This window comes from Gadus morhua, chromosome 21, assembly GCF_902167405.1.
Source record: "Gadus morhua chromosome 21, gadMor3.0, whole genome shotgun sequence".
NCBI classification, from domain to species: Eukaryota; Metazoa; Chordata; class Actinopteri; order Gadiformes; family Gadidae; genus Gadus; species Gadus morhua.
The window spans coordinates 19,026,823-19,035,557 of NC_044068.1; positions in this window are offsets into that span (position 1 = coordinate 19,026,823).

Consider the following 8,735-nt stretch of genomic DNA (forward strand, 5'->3'; position numbering starts at 1 on the left):
CTCCTTAAGCCATTCCTTAAAAGCTGAGAAGTATAACCTTAAAAAAAACACATCTCTTTCATGGTTTGATTCTCAAAAAGTAAAACCAACTTTTGTATTGAATCAATACTTTTTTCTCTATTGGTGTGTGCAGAACACACCAATCAAGGTCACACCTCAGGTGTGGAACGCCAACACGACTCAGATGCAAGCGAGAGAGAGATAGAAAAGAGATTAATAAAAAACACAAAATAAATGTTCAGGACGGCAGGGCCGACGAAGGCTACAGCTACGCCAAATAGAAGTGATCGCTGGCAGAAAGGAAGATAAGTAATTATAGCACCACTGTGTATTAAAAATGTGTTCTGTCTGTATGTAATAACATTCAATAAACCACTGCACAATTGTACATTAGTAATTAGGACATATGCTCGAGAATTGGTTCTGAAAGTGACGTTAATTCGTGGCTGTGCCATACATTCACAAACTTTATATTTAGCCAGGCCAAATGTGCATAGGTATCGAGCAGAACTTTTGCTTGAAAAATTCCCCTGACGCCAGGGCCATTCCCTCCACACATTCAATTTGAATCACCAAAGCCAAATCTAGGCAGAGGTAATGAGTCAGACTTTGCTTGAAAGAATATTAAAAAAAGTGTATTGTGTATCTCATTCCCAACACATATTTGTGGGCGTGAGAAACAAACAGGCCACCTTAACACAACCATTTCTATCTAGTTGGTCCTTTTTATATTTCTTATCAAAATGCTTCCTGTTTCCTGGACCAGAGTGAAGGCAGCAGGCGGAACGTGGACCCAGCCCCCAGTAAACAGGCCTCAACCCCCCAGCCTACCCGGGCCCCTTCAGAAAGGTCTTCCTGGGTGTATCTCAATGAACACCACACTCTACAACCAGTGTATCTAATTAGACTCCATTAACAGCCCTAGGACATTGTTAAATCATTCTACATTTAATCATCATATACCATCGTTCATTAATCATCCTGGAGAAACTATTAATTAACGTTCTTTTTGGATGGTCAATTAAGACAACCTGGTTAATGAAGTACTTGTGCAAAGTCAGTTGGTCTCTTTCAAAGCAGGACTCCCTCTGTCTCTGAGGGACTGTGGACATTTTAATGGGCAGTAGCAACACTCAAAAGAATCAGTAACACATCTGTTGGACTGGAACCACACATATGTTCTCAACTCTTATTCATGTTTTTTGAGAGTACACTGAATTATTTGGGGGTTATGGGTAATGTAGTGTTGTATAATAGCGTGACAAATCTAAGCGCACCGAGGCTTGTGCGTGATTTAGTCCAGGGTTCAGAATTTGGTTTGCTGACCCGTTTGTACCCTTTAATATGACCTTGGGGGAGGAATAGAGAGAGCGAGAGAGCGAGAGAGAGAGAAAGAGAGAGAGACCGAGACCGACCTTCCACCTCCATCAACCCTAACCCCTGAGGCTTCCAGAGGGAGCTGGTGGGTTCTTAGAGGCTGGTAACATACATTTTACCTACATCTATCATGGAAAGTTTCCATGCGTGTACCCAAAAAGTCCAGCCTCTTTACCACCCTCGCTGTATCAGGACAACACTCCCCTGAACACTCACGTTTAAACAGTTAGAGCTGTACCCATTGGCAAAACTAACCGTCACAGCGTGTGTCAAACGTCCCACATCAAGGGAAGCGAGCATCAATAACTAGCCTCAATTTGCCTCCGCATCAAAAACCCTGCTAATCCATGTTTATTTTGAGAGGGACAGAGAGACACACACACACACACGCATTTGGCTGTGTGAGCTGTAACCTTGGGGGGGCGGTGATGGGTTGTGATTCCATTACAGAAGTGATCGATGGGCTCCATTCTGCTGCGTCAGCCGGGCCGCGGCTGGCCTATCGATTCCAGGTAGGATCAACAAGAAGTGCTGACCGCCCTCCGCTGAGCTCCGTCTGGGAAGGATAACGACCGTCTGAGGTGGAGAGACAGAGGGACAGAGAGTGAGAGACAGACAGACAGACAGACAGACAGACAGAGAGAGAGCGAGTCAATATAAAAGGGTAATCAGACACGGTAGACTGTAAGCTAACACCGCTATGACCATTCTTGTAAAGGGAGTCCACCGCATGTCATCAAAAAGCATTGGGCACTGCTGCAGCTAATGTGTTGTTTGTCACACGGCCATTACACTAAGGGGACCCGAATTCTGAAATGAGAAACAAGGAGATTTGTAGTTGGTGTAATGGGGCGTGAGGTTGGACCCAAGAACAGCACAGACCGAGACCAGCGTTGGAACAGTTCAACAGTTTTATTGACCAAAACGGGAAACCAAGCTTACTGGAGACAGACAAGGGGCGAGCAGGCAGAGGGGTCAGGGACAGAAGGCGGTTCAGGATACCAGGGCAGGAACGACGAGGACAGGTCAGGGACAAGCAGGGTGGAAGCCAAGGAAGCAATCCAGGAAATAGTACTAGAGAGCTTTGCATGCTGCTAAGACAATCTGGAGTGGAAGGAGTGGGTTTAAATAACCACCTTCACCTTCACACAGGTGAAGGTGGTTGCACTGATGAGGTGGGAGTGGCAGGCAGGTGATCCGGAAAAGTACTGGCAGGGCTGGCAATGGGATGGAAAGCCAGGAGCGGATTATGACAGTACAGCGCTGGCAGTAGAGCTCAACCGTTTCATCAGGACACTCAGGAAACTGCCGGGAAAGTGCATCTGGTTTAATGTTACGAGACCCAGGTCGATAGGAAAGTGTGAAGTTGAACCTGTCAAAGAACAGTGACCAGCCGGCCTGTCTGGAATTCAGTCTCTTGGCAGATCAAATATATTCTAGGTTGCGATGATCAGTCCACACAATGAATGGCACCTTGGCTTCCTCTAGCCAGTGGCGCCACTCCTCAATGGCCAGTTTCACCGCCAGAAGCTCCCTGTTACCAAGATCGTAGTTCCTCTCCGTGGGAGTTAGGCGGCGGGAGAAAAAGGCGCAGGGGTGGATCTTCTGGTCGACGGTGGAGCGCTGAGTCAGAACCGCCCCCACCCCCACGCCGGATGCGTCCACCTCCACAATGAACTGACGCTCAGGTTCGGGGATCTGGAGGATGGGAGCAGTTGAGAAGCGAGTCTTGAGGGTGTCGAAGGCGCCTTGCACTTCGTCAGTCCAGCGGAAGGATGTCTTGGATAAGGTGAGGGCCGAGAGGGGAGAGGCAATGGAGCTGAAACCTCTGATGAAACGCCGGTAGAAATTGGCAAACCACAGGAAACGCTGCAGTTGCTTGCGTGTTCCCGGGACTGGCCAGGAGGTCACTGCTGAGACCTTAGCTGGATCCATCAGCAAGCAGTCTTTGGCAATGATGTATTAGAAAGGAGGAGACTGAGGGTTCATGAATTCCCATTTCTCTGCCTTAACATACAGGGAACTGTCCAGGAGGCGGCGGAGGACAGATCTGACATGAGTAACATGCTCCTCCTGGTTACGAGAACACGGCACTGCTCTTATTGGCTGAATCGATAAGAACGTTTTAGACTCAATCTATATAAGGTTGCGGGGAGACAAAGCTCTGTTCGTTTGTACATTTTATTTACGTGACCATATTTTTGCTCTCTTGTTTTAGGAATCAGTTCTCGTCGTTCACCTTCGGGATTCGTTCGTTCTGACTGAATCGTTCGCGACCGACCCATCCCTAATAGCTAGGTCACCTCACATCAGATGGACCTTAGACCAATTCCAAACCGTCTCAAAATGGACATTCATTAGCATCTATTTATAGATTTCTTAAATTAAATTTTCTACCAACGGGGGTGTTTCCGTGGGACAGCGGCAATAGGGGACAGGTGGGGACGGTCCCAGTAAAAAAGCTCAACTGCTCAACCTCATTACATTAAACACATACAAAAAAGAACATAATTTGACCAATGTATATTTTAAAGCACCTGTGAGCCTGTGTCTCATTCCTTTCCCCCGGCTACGTTGTGTGTGTAGAGATGATCCTGGGGGTGAAGGGTTCTTCAAGCCAGTAATAGCTACGGTTTGTGAATCACAGCTCTCTATAATCTCCTGTCTCCCCACTTGTCATTCTCCTCATCATCCTTCCTCTCCTCCTCCCCCCTCTGTCTCCTCATCCTCCCCCACCCCCCAGTCTCCTCCCCCCTCCCCACCCCCCGCCCAGTCTCCCCCTTCTCCCGCGCTCTCGACAGTTGGCGCGACAGCTTAGCGTGCGACAGGCACCCTGAGACAGCTTAGAGGCGCGTAATGAGGGATTTCCAATCAACTAATTTACAGTGCAATCCCCTGGACCCACGCAGACCTCTGCCCTGACCTGGCAAAGCTCTTGATGCATCCTTCTTGACCCGTGGCTAAACGCGCAACAGTGGCGACAATGCAGCCAGCTAGCTACCTAGTGAGGGCACGTGTTAGAGTAGCAGCACTCAAATGTTGTTTTCTTGTTATTATGTGTTCTCATCACTTAAAATGTTGATAATATTTATCAGTATTAGTTTAGCTTAGATGTCTACTTTTCTACACTGCAGACGCCACTTCCCCCTCAGTAAAACCGAAGCCGTGGAAGTCCAAGTCCATCTGTGCGTACTTGGACTTACACGCAGTGAGGAGGATGAGGCGGGCGGGGCACTTGGGGGGAGGTGGCTAGCGTATTAAGGTAGCGTCACAGACACCTTTACAGGGGGCATTAATTAATTAGGGAAGAAAAGGCACACCCCTGAAGCCGAGCGGGGGCGACTGGGAAAAGGTTGGATCGTGACAGGCAGGGTCAGAGAGGGGGGCAGAGGAGGGGGCATGGGGTAGGAAAGCTGGGGTCATGGCGGCGGTATTGTGCGGGGGTGGGGCTAATCCGACCAATGACCTGGTTTCACAATGTTACCTCTAAAGATTGTAGACCAGCTGAGTGAACACCCCCCTGCCCTTTTCCCCCACCTCCCCGTCTTGTCTGCCCCACCCTGACCCATTGCTAACCCCCCCCCCATCAGCTGAGTGATGTGACCCATCCCCTCCCTCCACTGCCAGCCTCTGGCTCTGAATCAGCTGACTGACGCTTCAACATTAGCCCCCTTCGCCAGGCCTGACAGCCGACCATCTACCGGCCGAGATCCCCCACACACCCCCCCCCACCACACACACACACGCGCACACACACACACACACACACACACGAGTCACACCGATTGCTGCTCACGTTATGGTGTTGGGGTGGTGTGGGGGTGGGGATGGTGATGGTGGTTGTGGGAGTGGTAGTGGTGGTAGAGATGCAGGTGGTTGTGATGCTGTTAGGGTGGTGGTGGTGGTGGTGGTGGTGGTGGTGGTGGTGGTGGTGGTGGTGATGGTAGTGGTAGTCGTAGTAGTAGTTATAGTGGTGGTGCTGGTAGTAGTGATAGTGGTGGTAGTGGTAGTAGTAGTGGCGGTGGTGGTGGTGTTAGTAGTGGTAGTGGTGTGGAAGTAGTGGTGGCGTGTTGGTGGGTCAGCTAGTTATCCCCTGGAGCGCGTCCAGATCTAGAGATCAGGAGCGTCCGCTTGGCGGGATTCCCCCGGGCGACCCTGGCACGTGCAGACACATTCTCCAAGAGAAGGCGGGATTAGAGGGAGGGGATCTAGGTTAAGGACAGCACACCGTCCATCTGTTGTATTTTTGGTTTGTTTGTTGTTGTGTCTTTTTCTGCCCCCTGCATGGGCGAGAACAAGCCCTCCCCCTTTGTTTAATGACATGTCCTCAACCCTGTGCTGTACATACAGCACAGGGAAGTCTGGGGAGTGATGACATTAGCTTAAAAATAATGCAATCATAATAATGTCTGGTAATGTGCGAGCAGCGGAGGGTAGGAACTCACCCTGACTGCTCAAGACGAGCTGGCTGTGGCCTTACACGGCTGATACCGCCTTCGGTGTGTGCATATTTGCATGAATGGGTGAGTGTTAGGCAATATTGTGCAGCGCATGAGTGGCCACTTGTTAGAAAAGCGCTATAGAAGTGCATTCCATTTACAATTTACCGTGTGTGGTGAAACCCACATACTTCAGACTTACGGAAAACATGACTACAGCAATGTCCATGCTCCACACCACCTAGGAGGGCACCACACGCCACCTAGGTGGGCACCACACGCCACCTCGGTGGCTTTACTGGGCTCCTCCACACCAAGGCCACAGGGTGGTGGTGTTTATACAGAGCAGAAGGTCTCACACTTTGCCATGCAGGAGATCTGTCTGATGCCGGGATTCCACCGGACGCGTTACGGCCGCGTTACGGTTGCGGCACGGAACGGCTGCGACTCTGCCCTGTTTGCATTTCCACCGGGCGCGTTACGGCAGCGCAACGCTGCCTTGCGAGCCAGCCGTATTCACGCGAGATCACGCGATAATCCTAAACCTAATGTACTCAACTTCCACTCCCAAAACTACTGCAATTAAATGCCAGGCTGTGTCCTTTCTGACATTTTCCTTATAAAAAGGACGATTTGGTACATAAATGACTTCATGTTGCTGAACTTCGACAATGAGTCTCTCATCGTCCATGTTGCCGACCCTCTGAGACCCCTTGATTGATTGACTGCTGACCTGGTGCCACCGGTCATGACGTCATAATGTTGATGTGAAGTTACATGAGCTGAGTATTGTGTTTAATTTGGAAAATTGACCGGATGCTCTATGGCTTTTACTTTTTCACTTCCTGCCCTGCTCGATCTGCTCTGTTGAAATTGACGCGGTTCAGTAGCGGCTCGCGGCAAAAATAGAAATGCTACGGAATTATAGCGCTGCGGCGCGGCACGCCGCTCCTGGGACGCTGCTGAAACGTTCCGCGGCGCGCCCGGTGGAAATGGTCTCATTGATTAGAGTGGAACCTATCTGCTGCGGGGACCGCGGCCAAGACGTGTCGCAGCCGTAACGCTGCCGTAACGCGTCCGGTGGAATCAGGACTTGAGTGTGTGTGCTGATGGCTGGTTTAACCTGTGCACACGGATTGCTCAATGTGCAACAGGTGTGCAGCCTCATCCAGCCCAAGAGCCCACTCAGTCGGACTCGGCCAGGTGAGGCGGCTTGAACCAGCCATCATCCACCACCACTAAACAATCACATAATTGGAACTTCAATCCAATAACCTCAAATAATTATTTAGCTTTTACACTTTTTCAACGTAATTCACGATTCCAATTCTTCGAGGTAACTCACTAAGTCACTATCACTCTCTTTGCTTTTGTCATTCTTTTAATGATTTTGAACCGCACATTCATTCACTTCCTCTCCTGTTTTCTTTTCATCTTCCCGGTCTTTCTTTCTTTCTTTCTCTCCCCCTCCTCGACCCCAGTCTTTATCTGTGCTCTGTGTATCTCAGTCTACTCCGGTTTCCCAGGCTCGCAAAGCTGATAACACAGCTTAGTGATTTCCACACTGACAGATGTAAACGTACACACACACACACACACACACACACACACACACACACACACATACACACACACACACACACACACACACACTCAATCGGACACTCGGACGAACGCACATGAACATACAAACACACAAACCCTCGGACAAACACAAACAGACACACGCAAATGCTGAGAAACACACAAACACACTTAGCCCTGACCCTTCCTCTCTTCACACACTGCCCTAATAATGACAGATTGACAGCAAGAGAGAGACAGAGACCCCTCTTTACAAGGACAACAAGACCCTTCCCTTTGTAACACACACACACACAAACACATACACACACACGCACGCACACACGCACGCACACACACACACACACACACACACACACACACACACACACACACACACACACACACACACACACACACACACAATCACAACCAGGCACAGACACACCAAGTTAATGCTGTATCAGTTGTGCAAATGTGCAAACTGATGGAGATAAAAACAAGTCTTGCAACTTGTTTGCATCATCTTGACCTTTTGGGGAGGGGGTGAGGTATGCTGGGAGGGTGCTGTCTGATTGGGGTGAGCCAGGGGGACAGATGTCCAGGGACCAGGGTGTGTTTTGAGTGGGTCGCACACAGCATTACCACTAGTGTATGCGTAGCATGAGACATGGACATAGAAGCACATAGAATAAGGGATTGATGGAATGCTCTGGGAGGCACTCTGACACTACGGCTGTCTGCTCCAGCTCCTCCACAGGGCTCCTTTACACAAGGCTCATAAAACATCAGCTAGCTGGAGTATATTTTGGGATGGAACTTGTGACCCTGTAGTTAAGAGACACTGCAGCGCTTATGTTACAACCCCCCCCCCTCCCCCCCCCCTTATGCAGTCCTGCAGCCCTACTGCTTAGAGGTATGGCCAGGGTGTACACTGGCATAAGATTCATTGCTCTGGGTGATTCCATTGGGGGTCAGCCATGGGAACTCCATAGTAACAGATGAACAAAGTGTGTGTTTGTTACGAGTTGCAGCATCTGAGTTGATGGCCATAACACATGTGTGAAAATAACATGTTGATATCACCACATGTGATGGGTTTTTTCGCTGCCAATACCAACTGAAATTTGTGTTTTAATTACAGTTAAGAGTGTTAAAGTAACCTTCATTCCTGTGTGTTTGGTATGTTAGAGCGGGTCTGCTTGTGTGTGTCAGTGTGTGGGTATGAGTTTGTGTGTGTGTGTGTGTATGTGTGTGTGTGTGTGTGTGTGTGTGTGTGTGTGTGTGTGTGTGTGTGTGTGTGTGTGTGTGTGTGTGCGTGCGTGCGTGCGTGTGAGCGTGCGTGCGTGTGTGTAT